Source organism: Vanellus vanellus, assembly GCF_965231255.1.
Source record: "Vanellus vanellus genome assembly, chromosome: 5".
Taxonomy (NCBI): Eukaryota; Metazoa; Chordata; class Aves; order Charadriiformes; family Charadriidae; genus Vanellus; species Vanellus vanellus.
In genome coordinates this window covers 26,240,034-26,265,487 of record NC_138910.1, presented here as the reverse complement: position 1 = coordinate 26,265,487, position 25,454 = coordinate 26,240,034, and the positions used below count along the sequence as shown (strand labels likewise).

The 25,454-nt window shown below is 41.1% G+C and overlaps 1 long non-coding RNA gene across 1 annotated transcript; it reads right to left on the bottom strand.

Moving 5' to 3' along the window:
• Positions 1 to 21,347: 21,347 nt before the first annotated feature.
• LOC309672666 lies at positions 21,348 to 24,100 on the bottom strand. The gene is made up of 3 exons (XR_014269248.1): positions 24,052 to 24,100; positions 23,023 to 23,164; positions 21,348 to 21,841 (listed from the first exon to the last, which is right to left on the bottom strand). It is a non-coding gene; the product is annotated as an uncharacterized lncRNA (long non-coding RNA).
• Between the last annotated feature and the right edge of the window lie 1,354 nt (positions 24,101 to 25,454).

The window sequence follows — 25,454 nt, the reverse complement described above, 5'->3', positions numbered from 1 at the left end:
CCCAGAAGAAGCTGATGAGGCAATAAAAGGGGGAAGAGGGCATAAGCCCCTGAGATCACCTCTGGATTAGTCATTTTTTCACCAGAGAAAAAAAGAAAAAGAAAGCTTACACCCATTCATGAACATGTCATTCAACACCAAGTAATTAATGCTCTGGGAGGAGTTTTGTTGATATTTGAATGGGCCAAGAAGTTTTCTTGAAAGGAGCCAATTTGTCTAAGACCTACTTAGGCTTTGTGCCATTTTTATATGGTCAACAGGGACCCTGGGGGAAAGGCACCACATCCATTCACTGCCAGCTTATGGCAGGCTCAGCTTGCAGGCCTCAGTGCCACAGAATGAGAAGGGCGCAGGTCTCAGAGCGTACAGCTAGGGAGAAGCCTTTGGCAAGGATCAGCCTGGATTTGGAAAGGTTACACAAGGACAGGAGGAGGAGCTGAAATTAGGAAAAAGGTGATAAAAGCCTGCAGATTATGGGCCACGAATGAAACCTCCTATCTAGGGATCTCCAACTAGAAAATGACCTTTTTTATATGGAAAAGGTTAATGGGCAGCATGTTCTCTCTTTAAATGTACAAAAACCCACAGATTTGTTGTACATGGTGGTCAACTCTCTCCTGTTAAAGATGGGAAGTATCAAAGCTAATTAACTATTTCAGCTTTCAGTCAACAAGATGATCCGAACAGCTTAGAAATGCTAGAGCTTAGAAACAAGTCTGTATCTGAACAAGAGCTAATCACCGAGAATCAAGTGCTAAATTCTTGTCCATAATATATTGACAAATGCATATCGACTCCTCTGTGAAACTGCTGTGACTTCACTAACCCCTCCACTGGTGCCCCAAGGCAGTGTTGTTAGCAATATATTATTATTATCTATGTACCAGTAATAACTCCAGATCTGACTTTTCTGTATATTACATTTTGCATGAAAGAAAAATACTTACTAAATTGTTAGCTGTATGCACAGATGAGTTTGTGCATCAATCAATTCAAGGTTGGCCTTTGCAAACTGAATAAGACACATTTCTATTTGTTTCTTCTGTTTACTTCTGGTAGTAAAACCAGTTAAACTCTATCACTGGTAGCAATAGTTACAAATATGTTTATCAATGTAGATGCTTTGCAGGTTCCCAGTGAACTCATTTCACCTTCTTCATTCTACTGTAATGACAGTCCTGCTGCATCCAAATAACTGAAGGGAAGAAAGGCAAGCTTCCTAGAAAACTCTGTGTAGAGATGTATAGTCCTGCCCAGTTTCAACTCTTCCGCAACATATGTCAAAAGCCTGTCAAGAGAAAAAGCTTTTATATTTATTTATTGAGGCAATTCAGTAAAACCAAACATAGTTACCACATATGGCTTCCCGCGGCTTTGGCGGTGAGAGTAAGAATAATTTGACATTTACAGACAGTTAGCTTTCAAGGTGCGTGTCCCAAAGGAGTTCAAGTGTGTTTGCATGCTCTTTTTTAGTGCTCCAAGACTTTCTCTCCTTCCCCCCTTTTAAGATAGCTGTCAATTAAAGTGAAATGTAACTGCCCACTGTGACAAGGGAGCTTCTGTAGAAACTATTTGCCTCTACACTTTCCTGGCTTTTGCAACTCCTGTACACCTGCATTTTGTCATGGTGACTCCTTCTCATAACTATTCTCCATTCTCTTAATTTACTTTCAGAACCTCCATTTTTCATTCCAGTTTCATTTCCTCCTGTGGAGGAGTCTGGCAGGAAGTGTGGCAACTCTGAAAATACCCTTTTGAGAAGGAGCATTGCCTTTCTCAGCCCAGTTTATGAATTTCTCCTGAATAGAGTCAGTAGTAACCTTTTGAGACATTTAACTAATACAATTGTGATACTCTCCTCATTTGGACAGTTATGTGTGTTTGCAAAGGAAAGGTGCCCCTCTATATTTTCCTAAAATAGATTGCTTTGGTAGACAGCAGACAGCAGAGAAACATTGCATGGGGAATTGACTCAGGAGAAGCTGGATATAGTAATACTAATCAAGTTCAATAATTTATCCTGATAATCCTATATCCTGGTGCTCTCCTGTCCCCTGTGCTCTAATGCATATGGAGTATGAGGATACTGCTAGGATCTCTGTGTACATCCAATCCTCCGGGGAGATACTGGAAGCTAGATTGTATTGTAGTGTTTTATTAAATAATCCATTCTAAGTATGCAGTTTGATGCACTAAAATTCTCACAATTTGCCACAATTTCTCAGAATTTAGAGGAGGAAGAAGAAATGACCTATGTCCTGGTTTGAGGCGACAACCTAATAACAGCATTTGCTTAATTCTGTATTTCCCTTGCTTATGTCCCTAGACATATTATTGGTTCTAATAACCATTGTTTTACTCCTAAGGGTATATAACATAAACTTTATTGTGGAAGAGAATGTTACTTGGGTTTTAATTAGAAACTCAATCCCTGTGCATCCTTTTGAGAAGATTACGGGTATGACAAGAGCTCTGTGACTTCTGGGTGAGAAATAGCATCTCAGGAGGAGGAGAAATACAAGGGTATGGAGAGGGCTGATTGTGCTTGAATGCAGTTTAAGTCTGTTGGATTTTTACTTGTTTAATTAAAATACAAAAAGGTGCTGATGGAACGCCTAGTGTATTTGTGCAGTTCTTGACTGAATCTTATTACAAAATTCTTTACTGCTGGAGAACAGACATTTATCAGATAACTTAGCAGAAGCGTTTGACATATTTCAGTTAAAGCTGTAACACTTAACTGTTGTGGCTAACTCAAAAAAAACCCTTTCCTAGGTCAGACAGCAAGGCAGCTTAACAAACAAATCAGCTATTGCAAATCCTTCCTTGGAGTTTAATGAGAAGGAACAATTTCTTCTAGTGTCTATTACATTTTAGACAATTACCTGAGTATACTCTAGGGAATACCAAGGTATGCAACATCAGACACACAATTAAGCAATGTAATTGTGTAAACAACATATTTGGGACAGGCAGAGTGTTTGAACAGACCATGCAAAAACTATTGCCAAATGGAAGCTGGCAAATAATGATGTGACTCTTTAAAATGAACAAAACACTCTTCAAATGTGAATTGTATTTGACTGAAGTGTTTGATTCTACTTCTAGTCTTCCCTTCACATAATGCCATTGTTTCGATCACTATTCATGCAAAACAATTGATCATTTTTTTTCCTTTGCTTAAAACAATAGGTTTTTCCATGATCTCAAGGGAAACAGATGCCAAAGCAGAATGAAACATCTGCAGTTTAGATTAAAAGTGTTAACACTGTCTCAATAATATTTATATTATCCCCATATGATCTTATATTACTCTATAATTATCTCCCACACAATAGTACAATTGTCCTGTAAAGGTAGCTACTAATGGAAAGCTAAGATTTTATAATTAATAAGAGACAATTTTATTAAACATCTGAATTTCCCATTGCATGATAGGTGCTTTGTGAAAATGGTAGGCAGAATACAACTACCGGGAATCCTCTGCACTTGTTCTGATATATGCAGGTGCCCATATCCTTTTATAATTCAGATCCACAGTCTTTCAACACACAGCTAAGAGTGAATACTATCCCTGCCATTAGGTTCGCTGGGAGCGTGGATTAAGCTGTGTCCTCGTGTCCTGCAGCAGATTTGCAGTTTATGGACTAAGATAGGTGCACTCTTATCCAAACAGCCACCGTTGTTCTGGTCCCCTGTACTTGTATCTTTGTTTAGCCCTTGGTGATATTCACTTCCCTCTTAGTCTGTTCCCCAAAATTATTCCTTCTAGTGTGGCCCAGCTTCCCTCTGGATTCCCAAATCAGAGGTGCTTTCTGACAAATCGATGATGTTTTTCCTGTATGTACTAACTAGACACAAGGGAATAATACAATTCACCTTCATTTTCAGAGACATGCGTCAGGATTGTAAGTTTAGAAAGACATTCAAGAATACATGCAAAGATGATGAGAACAGATTAGATAAGATTCAGGCAGAGTGTATATAGACACAAGTGGTGGTATTGGACATTTAAGGGTCTCTTTTCATCTGCTGTGTCAAGAGGGGATCAAGCACCCAAAGGAATTGTATGGCAAGATAGTGGAGGCAAACTGAACATCCAGCAATGGCTTTTTATGTGCTTGTGCCAGAGAAAGCTTCAGCAGGAGACTGCCAACGCCATGAGCACAAAGTCTTCTGTGTCCTTATACCAAGTTTCTTTTGTACCTCTGCTGTTCCTCAAGGAATGGAGTAATGGGAAGGAGGAATTGCAGTGAGCAAAAGAGGAACCGGAGGCACAGAGCTGTGAACAGGGAACTTAACCACAGGCTGGGGAGTGCCATCCACCACGTGGTGTTGCACTCGTGGCTAACCATAGCAGAAAGGGAGTGATTTCCTGGTTTACATTCAGCTAAATTATCATTATGCCAGTACTGTACCATCTGCATTTTGTTTGAGGCAGAAGCATGCATCTCCCACGCATCATTTTCATTCTCCTTTTCCTGGACCTGGATCTAAGATCTAAGTTTTGCCCCATCTGAGAAACAAAAAACAGAAGGAGGTGACAGGCTGAAGTAATAATAATGAGATCAAGTAGTAAATCAAGGAAGTTTGAACAAATGTAGCTAATTGTGTCATTCTGTGAAACCAAACAAATGTTGATTCAACTATAATTTAGGCTGGGGATTCAAAGGCAGCTGAACAGAATATTTGTACTAGTAAAAGCAACAGTTCCCCTCAGATGCAAATCTGTTGCAGTTTTTAAAATACAGTTTTAACATCAGAGATGCTAGTAAAAAGGGATGATTTTCAGGATTTTGCAAATTACAGCACAGTATATTAAGAGGAATGAGTGGCAATTTATCTGAATATGCAAGGCTATAAACCAGAGTAGTTCAGCAGCTGCTCCACAGGCAGCTACGCTGTCTTTGTGATGAGAGCGAGAGCCTCCTGGAGAAGGGTAGAGTGGACAGTCATGGGTAGGAACCATTAAAAAGCATCATTAAGTAAGCAAGCACTGCTAGAGAAGACTGAGAGTCACTAGCAGGCAGCCTGGCAGTCTTTCTCCCTTTCATTTTTGGAATTACTGGTTATTTGTTGATTTAAATTTTTTAAAATTTTGTTTCCTTCCTGATGATGATGTGATTTGAATTCATCTACAAATTTGATTATTGTCTTGTAGAAGTTTAATTAAGTCTATAAAATTAAAGCATAGCTTCAGCTTATCCTGTGGAATTTGCACCAGCAGGACACCTTAAATGCTCCTACTGCTGCTGCCTTGCCAGACCTGAGGACTCCAGTCTTGGGCACTGTCAAGCCAATGCTGTTCACCAGTGCTTTGTTTCAATAGAGAAATGTGGTGCATACAAGGGATAACAAAGGCAGCTCCTTTTCTGAAGAACACAAAATAGATTAAGCTGGTCTCAGCTGAAAAGGATGCCATCAATTTAGACAGCAGCCTGCTCTTTCAGCTGAAAACATGGGAAATGGAGCAGCACAAATGGGTGAACTGCTTGATTCTCCAAAATATTTGTGAGATAATTAATCTCTACTGCTTTCTTTGTTTGATAGGGGACCAGCTTACTGCTCCATTACATGCAATGATATCACTGAAGAAGGTAGGCATTTTCAAATGAGAGAAAAACAGAATTTATTTTCTCTTTAACACAACATTCTTTGTGTGTTGAGAAGTAAAAAAACAAACTGTCCTTGTGTTCACGGCTCCTCAGTGCTGCAGCACTGGAAGTTTAGGGGCAAAGGAACAGTTGTAAAACAGAAAGTGGGGGCAAAGAAAGCAGTGCCAAACTTTGAGGGAGAAAGTAGTACTGTAAATATACCTAACGACTAGGCATAAAAAGAAGTACTGGGTGATTCCTTATGCTCTTGTGAACTGAAAGCAGCTTGGTGAGAAACCTCAGGGCAATCATTCCCAAGCTTGCTGGAACAGCAAGACTCTAGGATAATAGTGTTGGCTCCCCTGCTAGAGTACTCCCCCCTGGCCAACGTATGGATTAGTTTTAAGAGAGCAGTTAAGGATAATAGTACAACCTTGTGATTGAAGGAAAAATAAAACCATGATAATAAATTCAGCAGAGGGAGAGTTAGAAAATTGAGACGTTTATCAGAACGATTGTCTTGCTGTGACAACAGTAGTACTTACCCTGGACATCTTGGTACAAAGCAGCTTGGGCCAAGAGCATTAAAACTGCCTTACCCCTATTTAAATACCAAATTTCATCTGGAATGGAGAAGGTGAGGGTCCTGGTACACAGGAAAGTAAGACAGAGCTGAAATGCCTGTTCTTTAGTCCCTAATTTGAGTTTTTCTTTTGTGTTTGAATTTCTCCTTAAATGGCTAGAGATTATTTCTGTCTTGTTCTTCCAATAAGGTGTTTAAATTCCTCATTTACTGCTCAGTCCATCATTCAAGCTCTCCGCATCTCAGAGCTGAAAGCACTGCTTTTGGATCTTCAGCAGAGAGTTCTCTGCTCTTGGAGCAGGAATGCAAAGACATAGCACATTCCTTCTACAGAAAGCTTTTTAGCACTTATTTTGTAGTCAACTGAAGTATTTGTTTATCAGCAAAGTATTTTCTAAATGCTTTTGTTATAGCCTCTAAATATATTTTATTGTAGTTTCTAACCAGTTTCTAAACATTGCTAAAAAATTAAAAAGGAAAAATTATGTGCCTCAGATTTCTTTTCCTGGTGACACCATGTATCCCAGAACTGCCAAGCATTCCTGCCTTCCGTAGCTCTCGCTTGACTTCTACAGTGTTGTTGGCTGTGTTAAAACAGGCAAACTTGATCCTTATGCCTTGTCAGTCTTACTTGAGATTTCAGGCAGTTACTTTTTGACTGGATTTAACAGAAAAGCTTTCCAATTATTTTTTTCTCCTTGTCAACACTTCATTTTTCACTCCATCTTGCCTTGTACACTGCCCCCAGGACTCTTTAAAATGTACTAAATGTTGGAGCAAGACTCTGGAGTTAACAGCTGCTGTGCACAGGCATCTCCCAGACTTCCGGAGTGCTGAACTGTGACGAGCTAATTCAAATCAGCACCCCTGTAGCGAGCCTGCGATGTGGTGTCCTCAGCCCTGCAAGTCCCTGCAGGAGTCCCAGCACAGGCCAGGCAGTGAGTCCTGGAGTCCCCAGCCAGCACATTCCTACCTCACATGCTAGAATGTAGAGGCTGAAGCTGTACCCCAAAATCTGGGGACATCTTTTCATTTGTCCTACCACATCTGGGGACAGTAAGAATACATGGACAGCATCTTACATAGACAGCATCTCTCAGACAGCATCTCTATGTGAAAGCCATTTAAAATTGCACAATACTGAGTTCTGATCTAAAGAGATCTGGTAAACTGAGAAGGGTGGGTTAACAAGATATTTTCTGATCAGACACAGCCTAAATGTGTCATTGGCAAAGGACTGGGGTGTGCTATTTGTGACCTTTGCTTCCAAACGCACCAAAGCACAGCTTTCTTTTTACCCAGCAGATGGCCAACTGCTCTTGGTAACAGAAAATAAATCCAAGCAGAGGCTTTCTCACTAATGTTTATAGCCCTGCAGATGGACACTTTTAAGGAAAGGCAGCTTTGTTAAAAGATAAAAGAAAAACCTATGATAACTTTAAATTCAAGACCTGATTATTTTGTGCTCTGTGGTGGATCTCCCTTTTCTTTGGATAGCTTTCCTTGAGTAGTACAATCCATGCAAGGCATCTGGGAAGTGTAGCATGTGCTCCAGGTATGTGTGGTGGTTTACCTCTACCAGGAGTGCAAAAGGCTGCAATAGCAGAAATGGTAGGCTTTGTATCCCTGGAAAAGCTTAGAAATATTAAGCTTAATTACAGGAGAAAATATAAATAAATGCTTTGAAGTTTTGTTCAACAAAACTCGATCTGCCATTCGCTGTTCTTGTTCTTTCTCTGAAAGTTCATTGCTGTTCCCAAGGGCATTGCGGGTTTAGCTGGACCCAGCTGCACCCGGTGCTTGCAGTTCTGCCTGATGCCTGGGACTTTAGGTGGTCAGAAGGTGCTCCTAGATGGGAATGTGAAAGTCTAAACTTGAGCTAGTATTTTCTCCAAAATTCACATTCAGGATTAACCCAGCAGCTTAGACATGGTACTGCAACACACAGTTACTCATCCGGAGGGGACCAGTTCAACTTGCATACTTAGACTTACCCCTAGCGTGTTGTCTCCCACCATTAACTTTCAGACAGTAGGTAGTTACCAGCATGGGCAGGCTGTTTGACAGGCACCTTCTAGCATCAGTAAAGCTCTCCCAATGCAAAAATGAACTAGCTAATGGAAAGCAAACTAGGAACAGAAACAACAAACTTTCATCCATTGCTAAGACATTATGCAGTCTAACACAGTATGGCAACTTGGCAGACACGCAGAAGCTGGAGCATGGGGTGCTTAAGAGGCTTAGACTGACCGCAGTCACAGGATTTGTCAACCCACATCTCCAGGAACTGAGGACACAGTAGACGTCAGTTCTCCTCCCAGACCTGCTCTGTTTGCAGTAGTTTCCCTCTTCTGTTTTTCCAGTAACTGTTACAGCCAGCGCTATTCAATCACCAGGGAGATATATGTACACCCCATCAGAGATTACTGTAGTAGAGAGATTACAGAAAAGAGTTTCCTGCTTTATTTGATACAATTTCTAGCACAATTTAAGTTACTGTTTTGTTATTTCTCATATGTAGCAAATTAGCTTTTTCTGTCTGAAAATCTCTCGTATGGCAACACAGCAAAGAATATAAATTACGAAAGTACGACTATGCTAGGAAACTAAGAAAACTGGCAGGAATCTTACAGGCAAATAAAGTAAATAAAATAGCATTAACAATCGTAGCAAAGCATTCCAGATTTTGAAATGACAAAGTCCTTTTCAATAAGCTTTTTGCATTACTTAAACACTGACTGCAATGTGTTGTGCAAACAGTTTTAATGTTCTCCTCTTACTGAAACAGGAGGTTATGCAACCAGACCACAATACACACGTTGCCTTTTGAAGACAAGTTTAAAAAGCAATAAAGTATTATAAAAGTATCATTACAGGAGCAAAAGTTCTTTTGAATCATTCCAACTGCTCATTTCACAAGAAGGAGAGGTTGTTTAAACTCTGTTTCATGGTATATTATGCGTGTAAGCCATAAAAAGTAACCTTGGGAGACAGTGCCTGCACCAGTCAATAATGGGTGCCACAAGCGTTTGCCTTTCGGAGGTGGCAAATGATACTATAAGTTCACATACAAAAGTATGTGCAAATGGGCTAAGAAATGCCAAACAGGTGGAATGAAAGGGTTCTGGCATGGAAAGCAACTAACCTGAGGGGAACTTCTGAGCAAGAAAGGCCGAATGTGCTTCTCTCCTCTGCTAATGTTCTCTGCCATTCTGCCCTTATACCTTGGCATCTGTTACCTTGATATGCTTTTACTATTTCCTGCCCTGCCCCAGGTGTCTCTAAGCTTAGTATTTGATTTTTGGCACCCTTTTCCCTTTCATGCTTGTGCTTGTTTCAGGCAACAGCAGCTGCATGGAATAAATCCTTTGTGTTTTATAGAGCCATTGTTCAAAGCTGTGTTTAAGAGTGCTCGTACACGTTTGCAATAGTAAACAGCTATAGAAAGAAGCTGGAATTAATAAAAACATAATAAAAAGGCAGAGCTAAATACTGTTATGCCGTGAAAGCAGTTGGAAGTATGCATGTACAAAAGGACTTCTTTGATTAGCACATTATGAAGGAACAATCATTTTTACAGGAAGAGCATGCAGTACTTATTTCATCCATCAAGATGTGTCATTAATTTTGTGTTTTGAATCTAGTTTTGAATAAACACCAAGGGGCAGAGATGTTAGATTTGCTTTCTTCATTTTGTAAGTAAACGTCACTTTAGGTGCTCTTTCAGCCAAGTGACCAGTAGTCTGGTCCATACTGGAACAGCCTCAGGGATGATCCAGTTATGTTTGGACTACAGCTGTTCCAAAGGGAGAGAGATTCCAGCTAAGAAAACAAGTCTTCTCTCTTTTCTATCTACCTCCTTTTTTGCAGAAGAGCAGCATTCGGCATACAGCTCCTCTGGCATCTCCGCACCAGTTCAGGGGCTGCCTTGCAACGAAGCTATTCTTTGGAGTCTGTACTGGACCTTAGTGCTGGAAAAACAGAATGACTTGGCTGTAGCAGAATTTTCTCTGTAGTCTTTTTTTTTTTTTTTAAACTGGGTTACCCACAAGTCACTAATTGAAAGGAATGGATGAATTCAGTTACCAGTGAGACTTGCTATTTTAGGGACTACTTTACATTTTACAAGAAAGAAGAGAAAATGACAGTAAACATCTTTTTATAACCTTGCATGTGCCACTCATATAGCAAACTCCTATTTTGCGAATAGCTATATGTATAGTGTACATTTTTATGATCTTCAGAACACAAGATGGCAGTGTACATTGTAGTGAATTCAGGCTTCAAGCTGCTCCTCCTACTCAAAAAAAGCATATAACATGTTATTCAGTCATATATTAATCTGATCATGTACTTGTGGTATTAGAAATAAACCTAAAAGTATTTGTCAATGGCAGAAATAAATGCAGTTTGCCAATAAATGAATATTGCATGAACAAGTGTTAGGTAAAGCTTAATTCAAGATTTTATCGTACATAATAGCACTCTGGAGACATTAAAAGCCTCTTATGGAACTCCTCAATTGCAATAACAAGAGGGTATCCCTTTATGAAGGAATGGAAGTTGGCTCAGTCGTAAGAGCTTCAGAGCAAAATTGGCTGCTGGGGAAAAGCACATAAGAGAGCTGGCAGCCTGAAATATGTGAAAAAGCTCAGGGCTCTCGGAGGAGTAGTGCAGACCACTGAAGTGGAACAAGCTGAACAGTATCTAAAATTGAACAGGTGCCTTTCTGTGAAAAAAACAACAAAGCAGACAACTGTTTGGCATGAAAATTCAGAGAAAAAAAAATTCCCACTGAGAGGCATCAAATTAGAGGATAGGTCTCTGGCTGAGGACAAAATTGCTTAAAGAGCTACAAGTAGTCGGACCTTTCTGTGCATAACTTCAGAGAAAGCTCATTCAGAGTCTCTCTGGGTATAAGTGGCCAAGGAGAACTATAGGAATGAACTTTCTATGCATCTGCACTCCCAGTCCCTTTTCTTGGGTTGAGTTGAATGTTGGAATTAGTAGGTGTAGCTACAAAGTTGCCTTGGGTGCCTTTCTGAACGGAACTCCCTAGCATTTGGTTATGCAAACATGGCCTTATTAGAAAGGCTTGCTACATAGTCCAGAAAGCCATTAGAAAAATAGTAATATTTCAGAGTACAAAATAATCCTGGAAAACTTTATCCCTGCGGGATGTGTAACACTGACAAAATTCTAGGCAGTCCTGCTTGCTCCCTGGGGGATATTGATAAGACATTGCCTCCCTGCAGCCAAACTCATGGCACTAACGGGTAAATCAGACTGACCCAGAAGATCAAAACTCAACACCAAGGTTCATCATTTCTGGATACAGCTCTTAATTTAATAGTTATTTGGAATTAGATTATGAAAAGGTATATAATTTTGTCTCAGACAGATGTGATTTAACTATTTTCTATTTTTCTCTCTACGATGGGAATATTTGTCACTCTGCATTGTGCTGGGCAATGGAGAAACTCAGAGCAGTGTGAGTGGAGCATGGCATCCAGAGCTTGACCAGCGTTTTTGATAGAAGGTGGAACTGAGAATGCTGGCCCTCAAGTCTGCTTTTCTTGTAGTCATTATTCATGTGTAAAAATCCCTCAATTGCAGTAGCTCCAGTGAAAAGTTGTCAGGTTTTTCTTGGTGGTCCACTCCTGTTGTTACGATTGAATCGATTGCTGCTTGTTATTGCCTTATGTTCCTACGCATAAATCACTGGGTTTATTCCAAGACTTTTTTTCTGTCTCTCTCTCTGAGTTTGCATAAGATTGAATTTGGCATTGATTCAAATCAAATAATTCAAATGTCATTTTTGCCTGGTATTTAAACGAAGGCTGGGTGTGGGCTCATGACTAAAATAAAGTGTCTTACCTAGCAGTTTCGGTCATTTGGTCTATTTGTCACAGCAGATTACAGAAAGCGTGGTATGCACAGAATTATGCATGCACTTTTCAGCCATCTAGAATGGAGGATAAATTGAACATGTCATGGTTCTAGGGCAGTAATTTATATTGAGTACAAGCTGGGAAGGGACTGGAGCCAAAACCTCAGATCTAAATTACCTTGAGTTCCAGGGAAATTTTAATCCAAATAAAAACTTCACAGCTGCTCATTATATAATTAAGTGAACCAACAAGAGACCATGTCTCGGTACTCCCAAACTAAAGAATTTACACCAAAATTGAAAGTTGTGGCTTAGTCCACAGATGCCCTGTACTGACCCTGACCACCTTAAGTTCTGTGTGCAGTTATTGCCTCTTGAATTCGGCTGTCTGTTGTAACCACTCTGAATGTCTTTGTTGGCTTTTATATATTCCCATTCTCTGTAAATGAACATTTGGTGCCAAATATTTCCTTACTGAGAGTGTGTTATGTGGATTCACAAACTCAAGATTTTTCATATATGAACTATTGAAGTGGATCTCATGGCCTCCTTTTCATTACAGGTGCTTATTCAAGGTTTGATTTGCAAGAGTGCCTCTTGCCTTTGGCAACCCTGGGAATTGCCTGCTTTTCAAATTTCTATGAACACAGATACCACCAGTAATGTCCAGGTTTGGGAGGAGAAAGGAAAATATTGTCCTTTCTTGATTCTTCTGCAAGGTCTTCCTTATAGTCTGTCCCAGCTTCTTTGCTTCTAGTCAAAACCCATCCACCTTTTTATGTCAGTAGTCAGCGCACATAGACGTACAGTGAAATTCCTTCCTTAGGTAAAATAGTTCTTACTTTTCTATTCAGAATCAGTCCTAACCCAACCTTCTTTTCCCAAGTACAACCAATTTCCCCATAATCAAAGATAATCTACCTTCCTCTCACATTAAAATGTAGCTGTCATAGCTCACCCCAAGATTAATCTCTCCCTCCCCAGTATTTCGTAAACACACCTCTTTGACCCGACTCAACGCAAATCGAAATTAATTTCTTTCCCACAGTCCAAAACAACTTCTTCTCTCCAAAATAAACTCCTCTCCTGACATTAAATTCTAATGACACTTGCAAATTCAGGAAGTCGTGGTGCAGCAGAATGATAGTAGTCCTAGAGGCACTTTAAGCTTTTCATTTACTGCGAGCATGATCCCTCTGCCTTTCGTCAACCCCTAATGTAAAAGGCAATGTCTGGTCTATGAGGGGATGGAGCAGGAAATGCCAGCAGGCCGGAGATTGCTACCTTCTGGTCCAGCATGGGCACCCAGGCTCAAGGTGGGGCCGCAGACTTCAGAGCTGTTCAGGGCAGGGAGCGACTGGGGAAAAGGATATTGGGGGTTATTCCTACCACTGATACATTCCCCAGGTAAACACTGATTGCCATAATGAAAGTAAGAGGCAATATATTTAAAATCAGCAGAAGTAATACACCTGGCAAAAGGTATCATTGAGGCCAAGTGCTTAGCAGGATTCAGTAGAAGGTTATACATACATATTCATACATTTATGTGGGGAATTAGATTGGACCTGATAAAAATTCATAATGAATATAAATGTTCACAGTTCAGGGCATAAATCAGCCACCAGCCTGAGGTTAGAAAATAACTTCCCCTATAGTCAGGTTGTTATACAATTATCCATTATACTTGTGGAGGGGGGAAAGGAGGTTGAAGAATAGGGCAATTTCCTCAGAGACAACTGGGAATTACTATTGGCAGACAACTAATTTAGATTTGATCTGGTATGGAAGTTCTTATTACATCAAATAATGTAATTTAGAATTAAAGCATATGATTTATTTTGTATTTTCTTACTCTTTATATAATCAAGTTCATGCCTGAGGGTTACTGCAAGCCTTTCCCTTTTAAGTCAGCCAAAGTTAGTGAAATTAACTGTGCTGTGTTTTCTCACAGAACCTCCTTAAAAACAGCTTCAAATTTTCCAAGGAAGTCAGGCAGAGTCCCAGGAATTCAGTTTGTTGGAAAGCTAGCCAACTAATATCGCCAACAACTCTCTGTATTAGCAGAGAAAAAATTGCGTGCGTGAACTGCAGTAAGAATCTCATATTCTGAAAAGTTCTCATTCTTGTTAAGTTTGCATAATAACCTAAAAAGACATGCAGAGCTCCTGAATGTCACAAATTAGAGCACATGGACTACTCCAGGCCTGCTTTTTCTGCTTGGTGTCGTCAGCTCATCTAAGCAAAACATACGTGTTCCACGGACTTGTTTTCATCAAGCAACATACTTCCATCTCTCCTGTTGCACTTGCAAACAGTCTGCAAGCTAAGGTAGCACACACAGCACAGTAATAAAACCAGCCTTTGTGACCTTGCAAACAGAGACCGTGATTGAAAACCAAATTCTTAATCAGTTGATGAGGAAACTGGAAGTGAATACAGGAAATCATTTACATTCGTTGCAGGCGTCAAGGGATTCTAGCTGCATTCTGCCATAGTTTCTGGAATGCATGTGGTACAACAGCATAAGTTATCATCCCAATAGATGTAGAAAACCGAGGAACATTTATTAACCAAACACCTCACCAATTTTCACAAGAAAAAAGTGGTACTTGACATCAGTTTCTCTTAAGCATAATTTCTGTTCCTAGTGAGTAATACTAGAAATGTTGCACAGCGATTGCTCAACATCTGGAAGGTTCTAGGGCTATAATCAACAAATGCTGTGGTCTTACTAAAAAATCTTGCTGTGCAAACTTGAGTGATCTGCTTGGACAGATATATAAAAGGAATGGCTGAAAAGAAGGCAGCAGATGTAACGTAGTAGATTTTTTTAAAGGTTTCAAGTAATATTCCATAAAAATCTTACTTGAAAAATGAATTCAAGCTGGCTTGGCTAGGAAAGCTGTGAGTTTGTTCTGGAGCACCTGACCTGTCCCCTGATGCCATCTCCCAGCCCAGCTCAGTGGCCAGTGCTGTAGGTGTTGGAGGCAGGAGGCTTTGCGGGCTGTAGTTACCAGGCTGTCCTCATTTAACACGCAAGGTCTGCAGAAGTAATGCGGCTGCTTTATGACTTTCTCGGAACAAATAGGGCAACTCCCTTAAGCACAATTAACTCTTAACAGTGGCAATGTTATCAGCCCTGCAGCTGAATCTCAAATAAGAGTTATGATCGTATGGGGTGGGCCTTGTTGGGACCATTTGACACCAGTTCTCTGCCAGTCACATATGCAGTTTTGTTGTGTCTCCTGCCTCCTTATGTCCTCCTGCTGCTACTAATGACACCCTGCCAGCAGCAAGCGATTTCCCTGGGAAGCTCCCAGGCTGCTTACAGCCCAGCTGCCTCCTTCTGCCAGCTACCCAACTGCTGCTCTGGCTCCCAGGTAGGCTTCTCCCTCTCAAACATGGCTCACATATGCTGGAAACTCCAGTACATACTGGGAACCTTGATACAGTGTTGCAAAGACATAGGATATGTTGAACCGTGAGGAGATGTTTGGGGTATGATAGATATTGGTGCGAGGACTGATTTTTTTAAAAATATTTTCATCGGGAAAATAAAGTAAACTTCAACATTCTGCTGACATTTACAATTGCACATCGCAAGAAGCTGAAAATACCAATGAAGAGAGAATTATAGACGGGGTGTAAAGAAACGATGCACTCCAAAGGTAATCGTTTGGATCTAGAGTAAGGCAAATTGATAAACAGTGTACAAATAATCCAAATAATTTTTCAGTGGGAGAAATAGCCTGAAAAGCATGAATTGGAAAACTCAGTTGGGAAACTCTCCTTCTTCTCCCCTGGCAACTAGATGTGAGTTTGCTCAGGATATGGCAAGGCAAAAGAGCAATGTCATTTTGGACTCCCCATGAAGAGCTGTAACAGCATCAGGTTAAGTCATTTTCTTTATGATTTTGGCTTAAAAGATTCAGTTCCATCCACGGCACTATCAAAAAGACAAAAGATAAATGAGAAAGAGTTCTGAAAAAAGCCAGAATAACAATCAACGGCTGGAGGCCAGATTTATTTGGAAATTCGTGTACACGTTTTAAGTTGTCCAAACCTTTAAGGGTGATTAAGGGGAACCCATAATGGATGACTTCTTCTGGAACAGAGTACTTAGAAATACAAAGTAGAAAAAAAGGGGTCAGTAGGTCATGGGCTGCCAGAGGTCCCAACACTGCTTTGTTAGCTGCTGCTGCTGCTCAGCCGCCAAACTGATCTAGTAGCAGATCCCAAAAGAGTGCATAAAAATAAGGGTTGCATTTGTATTCTGAGAATCAAGCTTAGTTTTTCTTTCCTCAGAAACTCATTTCCAGAGACAAACTCCCTGTTTCTACCACATACTTAAATAAAAAGTAGGCACACAGTCCACCAGAGTGCTGAGGATCACACCACTTGCTTGATATTGCTTCCTATTCAAATACAGTCTTTGTTCGTCCCTAGGCCAATGCGTTACCTCTCCCTATAGCACATCAATGGAGATGAGATTAGGAGTGAGGCTAATGGGTGGCAACGCCATGTACATAATGACGTGTTTAGGAGAGGAGAAAGAGATGCAAGTTAAGCTAGAAAGCAAAAAAAGAACCAGGCAAAATATCAATAGAAACATTGTGACTCTGGGTTTCTGCATTTCTCACTGTTGCCTTCATACTGAGGCATAGAGGACACGTCAACACTAGAAGCCAGTCTGTGCAGCTTGGTCAAGGTATTACCTCTGCTGCCGAGCGAGCAGGGAGACTGCACGAGCATTCCTCTGGAGCACTGGCGTCTGCCCTCCTGCCTATGCCCATCTTCACAACCCTGAGCACATTTGGAAGTTAGCACCCCACCAGGCACCTCAGGACAGGCTCAGCACTGACGGTTGCTGATAGGTAACGGGCTGCCTGCGCAACAGCCCTGCAGACGAGAAGCAGAGCATCCCGCGCATGCAGCTGCTCCACGAGCAGCTCTTGCAGAACAGCGTGAATAGAGTCAGCAGGTTGCTTATGTTTTAAACACAGTAAGTAAGGGCTGCTTGCTGGGTTAGCAGAATATATGGGGCATGACAAGAGGCTGAAGGAGTCAACAACATATTATATTCCCATGTCATGTGACTATCAGGAGGAAAATCTCAAAAAAATAGAAGAGACAAGGAAAAAAAGTGGTAATAAAACAGCCGGCTTCTCCCTTTCTCTTTGAAAATCAGAACAGGAAATAACTTGGGGTTTCCCCTATTTAGCAAATGCTTTTGATATAGCAGAGGACACAGAATAAGTTAGAGGATAAGGAAGGTCTTTCCTAGAAGAGATTATGAATGTATCATACATTAAACACTATTGGAGTTATTAATTCTATTCATATGGATACTGCTAGTGTACTGAAATACTTTGATAGGACAGATATTCTACCCAATGTTTGTGTTATCTCTTGCATCAGAAAATGAAAGTCAAAGAGACCTCAGTATTATTCTTGCTTTCACACTTTATGGAACATAAAGTGTGGCTCTGGGAGCCAGAGCAGCAGTTGGGCAACAAAAAATCCATGAACAATTATAGTATGCGTTTGAGAAATGCTTAGGCTCCCTGAGCTCCTGGGAAGATCTGAGAATTTAAAGGGAAAGATAGGCAGGCAGGAGCTGGGTCAGCTCACCTACGGCATAAATGTATTCCAACACTTAGAGAATGGTGGGGAGTTCAACAGCATATCGGACATGGGGTTCTGGCTCCAAAGCACATGATACACTTCAGGATCTGTGTAATATGTTTATTTATAGTTAGTCTGGCTTCAGCAGTTGAAGTCACAAAACTAAGTCTTTTAAAACTATTCCTAGTATATTCAGTGCAATGCAGGTTGCAAATGTTTCTAAACATGGAATTTTACTTGGATTTTAAATTGCTATATATATGGGGTCATTAATTCTGGAATAAGCTCCTTTGTCTATTTTAGCTTATTTCAAAATTTAATTCTAGAACACTGATTCTATTGTAAAATTATGCCAGAATTGTCTTGGTTCCAGAAGGTCATAGAAGTATCTTTCATTAGACATACCAATATTGCAGTATGCCCTGGATAAAACAAGAATTAGGATTCTAGTTGGGTTAGGAGCACAGATCATATCATTTATTATCTGCAGATGCCAGGACATTAAAACTTTCAATTGTTTTCCCACCAAACTGAATGAGGCAGTTCGTTAATACAATTACCTCCGTATAATTGGAAACTAAATCAACGATGACTGCGTGATTTGAATATTACTTTAAATAATTTCATTTTTATGATGCTATTTTGTTGTACATGGTATCACCAAATAGCTTATTCATTTTCCTGCTGACTGTGATTTGAGTTTGCACCTTTTTCTTTGAGAAGGAAGAAGCATATTTTCAACCTTTCTAGTTTTCTGGAATACAGTGTGCATTGCTTTCAATTATTTAGTCTGACACACATTAACACTAGAAGTCCATAGTCCATAGTAAGTGAAACAAGAGGGAAGGACCAGGTGGATTATAACTGCCCCAGGAAGAGGAGCAGGCACCAGTGGTCTTTGGCAAGACCCTTACAGAAAAATGGGAATTTGGAGTAGACAACAAACACAGAACTTGAGTGTTGTGAAGGATTTCCCCTGCTCCTTTCAGAGGAGTGTCCCTAGTCGCTGCTCTTTTGGAAAGAAGCAGTTTAAAAGTATTTGGACAAGTAATAGGGAGAAGGGCTACAGACTACTTGCTCTGTGTCACGGTCCATTTGGATCTGTCAGATTTACAGGACAACGTACTCTGTAAATTAAACTTTATTTTATGAGCTCATTAGGAGAGAAAACAAACACAGCAAACAAGGGCTCAATCCCCTTTGTACAGGCTAGTCTAGCACGCGAATTCACTAGTTTGTCACTTAAGTCATGAGGTTTCTCACAAATTCTGTAATTCATAACTCACAATTCATTAACTCATAACTTGTAACTCATGAACCTATGAGCAAAATAATTACCTAGCCATTGGTGAAAGTGTGCATCCCTTCCTCCTCTGTCATGGTGCAGGCGTACCCTGTATCACACCCAGAAGGACGAACATCAGTGTTTTATCAACACTGTTTTCATCACAAATCCAAAACATAGCACCATACAAGCTACTATGAAGAAAATTAACTCTATCCCAGCCCAAACCAGTACAATCTCCACACTTCATTCCACACCATTTATGTCATGCTCAGGTCCCACACTACTCAATAGATCCCTCTTAGCCGCTTTCCCCCTTCACACGCTTTGATATATAGAGATATCATTCCCTTAGTCTACAGACCATCCCTCTAAAATGTTCGTAAAATGTCCATGAAATGTCCATTGAGTTCATTAGTCCATGACTTGGGTTCTCTCTGTTATGGTGGCCTCTCAGGACAGGAGAGGTGTTGTGTTGCATGAAGATACTGGGCACCAAAGCCAGCTTAGGTTGGGTCACTGCTGCACTTGCACTGCTTTTTGTAAGGCTCATCTTCCACTGGTGGTGGTTCCTGCTACAGTACTTGTGTACAACATGCAACTCGAATTATAAGTTACAACAATTTAAAGGTATATCCATTACAATCTTTGCCTCTGGTCCCTTTGGACACTGCAGTGTACTCCTTCCCTTGCCTCTGCTCCAGCGTGAACTTATCCACAGACCACGGGCCCACCCACTCCAGCATGAACTTACTCATAGGCCACAGCCTCTTCAGGTTTATACCTGCTGTGGCCTGGATTGATCCATGGCTACAGATGCTTTGAGGTGTACCTGCTCTGGCGTGGACTTATCCACAGCCACAGACACTTTGGGGTGTCCTGGTCCCACATGGACTTATCCACAGGTCACAGTCCCTTCAACTCAAGTTGACACTGGAGCTCCAGCAGCAATGCCCAGGCTGTCAGCCAGCCCAGACACGTGGCCACTGCTGTTATCAAAATGCTTCCAGGCACAGCAGGGTGCGATGATAAGCCCAACAGCAAACAGCAAGAGCAAAAAGCAGCCACTAACAAGCACTGAACTCTAATGTACAGTAAGGCAAGAAAGCCCCATGGCAAGCACAGGAGCCTGCCAATTAATAGCTAAACAGCTTTAACAGCTTTAACAGCTATAAATTTGGTCTAGCAAATCCAGTCAAATCTGTCATTACCTCGAACCCTTCAGCCCCCATGTTGGGCACCAAAAAGGACTGTCTTGGTTTACTACCAGCGGGCAGCTCAGCCCCACACAGCCTCATGCTCACTTTCTCCAGTGGGATGGGGAGATAATCAGAAGGGTGAAAGTGAGAAAACTTGCAGGTTGAGATAAAGATGGTTTAGTAGGTACAGCAAAAGCTGTGCATGCAGGTAAAGCAAAATTAGGAATTCATTCACTACTTCCCATCGGCAGGCAGGTGTTCAGCCATCTCCAGGAAAGCAAGGCTGTATCACGCTTAAGGGTGACTTGAGAAGACAAATGCTGTAACTCCAAACATTTCCCCTTCTTCCCTGCAGCTTTTATTGCGGAGCACAATGCCGTATGGTACGGGATATCCCTTTGGTCAGTTGAGGCCAGCTGTCGGACTGTGTCCTTTCCCAACTCCTTGTGCACCCCCAGCCTGGTGGGGCAGGCTGAGAAACACAAAAGGCCTTGGTGCTGTGTGAGCACTGCTCAGCAATGGCTAAAACATCCCTGTGTTAATAGTTTTCATCACATATTCAAAACATAGCACCATACAAGCTACTATGAAGAAAATTAACTCCATCCCAACCAAAAACAGTTCAGTAAATAAATAAATAAATAAACAATGCGTTTAATTGACCAAAAAGTCAGCATGAGTTTTCACCGTGCACAAGACACAATAAGCTCAACAACTAAGAAATTTCCTTTATCTTGTTTTTTATCAAGCTAACTTGATAGGAGGTGAATTCTTAATGCATAATGTTGGTAAAAATGTGCACCCAGAATTGCCTGTACATAAGCATCTGTACATTACAAAAAGCTCTTCTGAAAATTGTTATCTGTTGAGTAGATCAGGCTGCTGTTGCAAAATGAAGTACTGCTGAGTGATCCTGTCACGACAGCAGTCCTCCTCTGTGAATGAAAAGGGCAGTCGTGCAGAGTGCTTCCAAAGGCTTCTAAAATGCTGCCACGAAGTGGCTAAATCATCCTTACAAGTTCATTTATCTGTTTTAAATTAATTTAAATCAAGAATTTTTCAACTTGAAAAGAAATTAATTTCTAAGTTTAAGTCATCGAGCCATAACAGGACAGAAACTCTGACAGTCACGCATTCAAAGCATTTCAATGTCAGTTTATTCTACAGGATGAGACAAGTACCAGCAGAAGATATACCATTCCCGATTCCTCAGAGCCAAATTTAAGGTTGAACTTTCCTCAGGAAGAATAAGGGTCTATATTCTACTTGTTCATACTCATGTACAAAGTCCTACCATTTCTTGTATTTCTGTGGTTCCTGCGAATGAGATCATAACAAATACTTAACGTCTGGGACATGGGAAAAGTTTGTAGGCATATAGTTACTGTTCCACTAGTACCAGAGACAGGGTCTTCTCCATGAAGTGAAGAAGGAACCAGCTACTGTGCTTTAGACTGTACGTTAATCTTATCCAACTTTTAGATGGTAAGGGTTAGGGAAGATGAATTCCAACCATCATGGCTGAGAACATACCATCTTATGCCAACAACCAAGCAGGAATCCATGGTCCATCTCATGACTTTGCGATGTAAGAAGGGGACAGAGCTTGTGCTGCATGTAATACTGATTCCAGGGTCCTTGGTTTACATCTCATGCAGAGCTCTGGAAAATAGAGGCTGTCTCCTTATCACTGAGTAAAAAATAAATTATGTTTCACTGAATCCTTTCATCAGTGTTTTTCTAGTGACATCACAGGAAATAATTTTAAAATGAAAGTTTCTATTAAAAATGTAACAACAAAAAGCTTCTAGACAAAATCCCAGACCCTCAGAGTCACTTCTCGTTACAGTCTTAGTCAAAATAGTCACTGGTTCAAAGCTCAGAAATTCAGTGTGACTGAAATTCACTCGACAAGTCAGGAGTGAAAGATTTTATTTGAAAGATTTTATTCCAACAGATATTTTCCTCCACTGCCCTTGTATTTGAAGGTACCCAAACTAGCAAGGTTTTTAAAATATGTATTTTCGGCAGCAGGTGGCACTATGAAGTTTCTATCTTCGTAATTATTCTAATATAAAATAATAGAAAATGTTATGCAGATACATTAGGAAGAACTTTATCAAAATGTCATTAATAGTCCATTATGTGAAAATATGGCCAGATATTTCCATTTTCCTATCATTTTAAAAATAGCATGAAAAAATTTTAGAATAAATTCTGATAATAAAATAAATGTTTTTCTAAATATTATGATTGACAAAAAATCTAATGCAAGAATAGGAATAATGAGAATGTCTAATATAAAAATAGGCAACTAGTAAAATTTAAAATTATATGTGTCATAAAAAGTTCTCTATACCTTTTGTTACTCTTCAGTAAAGTACCACCGTGGGTTGTTCTTGAATATACTACTTCAGCTACTTCAAACTTCCTGGAAATTATATCTACCTCATTTGCATATAAGCTGTAATATTGCAATAACGGGTGTCAATACATATAGACTAGGTACATAAGCTTTGTAAGTCAAATGTACGTACACTAACAGGAATACAACAGATGGAAAAGCATTTGGATTTTTCGTTGCTTGGCCAAAAGTTCATATTTGCAAGTGGAGACCAAAGCATTACATGTGGGTCCATATTCTCTATGTATACCATATGGCGATGTCACTATATCCCAAATAAACTCCAGAATTAGAAAGATGCAATGTTAATTGAAAACATTTTCTTCAAAACTTTATTATACGAAAAGCTATGAAGGGCAACTAACAAACAAGCCTGTTTTCAGGTATTTCAAGGTGTCTAATCAAATGGAAATAACAATATTGCAAAAGTATTGCTCACACTTTGTTTCAGAAAGCTCCTGATGCCATACACTTCCTTCATCAGTGGCGTACGGTGGGAATAGCGCAGTGATATACGGCATTTTCACTGAGCTGATTTTTGGATGGCTGCCTTACTCATCAGAAATGAAGCGCTGGTCTGCCTGAGCTCAAGGTGTGAAGATAAGGAAAGGAGAAAAGAAATTAAGCAAGGAACGCAAATGAAATATATAGTCATTGCTCTTTTATCTGGCCTGGCCAGAACGTGTCCTTGCCTTTCTTTTTCACCCCAGGCTCCAAGCAAGCTGCTTAGCTTTGCATACTGTTTCTGCACTATGATACAATCTATGCCAACGCCTAAGATTCACTGTTGCTTTTATTTTGCTTTCTATTAAATAGAGCATGTAGAAAAGACACCTTTATAGCTTCAGGGCAATTTTTCACAAACTGACATTGTGTATTACTCAATTTGTGCTAACATGGACTGCTCGCCATTTCTTTTATAATACTGAAAAAGTCAAAAGCTGGTACTTAATAAAAACATCGTTCGCGAGGAGCTGGCAGCAGCTGTGCTGAAAGGGTTTTTCCCTTATGACAGCCCACTTCTCTTTCTCCAGTCTCCAGCAGAGTCCTTTCAGCTGGATTCAGTTGGGTTCACTTTTAGACCACAGAATAAAGTGGTACTACAAAAATAATTCATGGGAATATAGGTAGAATATTGCTGCTGGTTCTCCATTACAAATGATGTATTGTTGCCATGCATTCTCCCTGCATGGAATTGAAGCCATAGCATCATAAGAGCTCCTTCAATATACCTAGTTCATTCAGCGATGCAGCACATGTTCTGTTTAGACCTCCACAGTGTGTTTAGGGGCTCTACGGATGTGTTTTAACTAAACCTTCATTGTAAGGCGAGTGCTCCCACTGTATCTAGTACAGCTGTCAAACATGCATATAATAACTCTACTTAGATTACAGGTTCTTCTTCCTTCAAAGGGATGTATTAATTCCATGTAATTACAGCAAGCAGTATCTTTGGGTAGACACTCACCTGCAACATGATGGTCCAAAGGATTTTTTAAATTGTTACAGATTTATCAAATTTATATGCTCGTGCTATTTTTTTTTTTTTAATTTAGAAAGTCCCACTCTTGTATCTTGTAGGGCAAATATGAAAATGAGATCTTCACCCCTGCTCTGTTTAAATCGCAAAGTGCACCAACGCAGCTCAACGGTTGTGAGTGCCCAAAGCAGGAGTAGGGCACCAGGAGAGAGACCGTGGCAGCTCTCTGGCTGAGCCACAGAACCTAAAGCAGCACCTACAAAGGAACGGTAGTTAGAGCTTCTGTTATGGCTAGTAAGAGTGTCCTAATCCCACACTATTTGGTTATATTAGATCATTGAAAGTAGCATCAAAAATGGGCCCAAAAGGTGACCAAAGGATCATTTGAAAGGTATATATTGTCATAGGCTGTCGGCAAGGCTACAGAGAGAATGGCAGCAGTCACACCCTTTCCAAAGCTGTATGCAGTGCACTGAATTGATTAACTATTTGACTGCTACTTGAATTTCCAAGTGGAATTGAGCTTGCTCTCCGATTAATGTCATTTACCAAATAATGACAAGTGATTTGAGGTAAGACCATCCAATAATTTGGTAACTATGACATGGGGGTAGGGACCCAGGCCTACGGCCCACCTGCTCTAAAGCATTGCCTCCTACTTTTGGGTGTGCTGTGGCACGTGCCCGCTGTTACACCTGAGGAATGCAGTATGTTGTCGGATGCATATTGAATTGCTGGAGAAGTCAAAAGGTTGACAGAAAGTTACAAGGACCGATGACATTAGTGCTGGGGGGGAGGGGGGGGGGGCACCTCGTCTCAAGGTATACATTCCAGACAATTAGTCTGCACGGAACCCCAAATCTCCTCATCTCTGTTTTGGCTGGTTGGCAATTTCGGTCGCTTGTTTGGCTTTCCCCCTGCCTGGCGGCGGGCAGGCGGTGCACCGGCGCCTCTGCCCGGTTGGTACCGTGTCACCTCGCCTTTCTGTTCCCGCAGGACCATCCACCGGTGCCCTCCGCCGGCTTTTGCCGTCACTTCCATCTTCCCCGCACCGGCGCTGACCTCTCCGACGGCACAAAGATGACGAGCGCTGTGTCAGTACGAAATGCACAGATACACCCGCAGATCAGGCAGCGGCAATAGGTGCGGGCAGCACCGATGCCCGCCCGGTGCGGCCGGACCAAGATGCCGCTGACCCCTTACCGGGGGCAGGCCGGGGGGTGGCCCCGCGGCAGGGCGGGGGCCGCCGGCACGGCGGGGGCCGCGGAATCGCCGGGGGCAGGCGACGTTCCCGGTACGGCCGTCGCCGCTGCCGGGAAAGGAGCCGCCTCCGTGGGCTCCCGCAGCCGCTGAGTGGCTGCACGGCGGCGGGGCGGGGCGCGGGGGCGGCC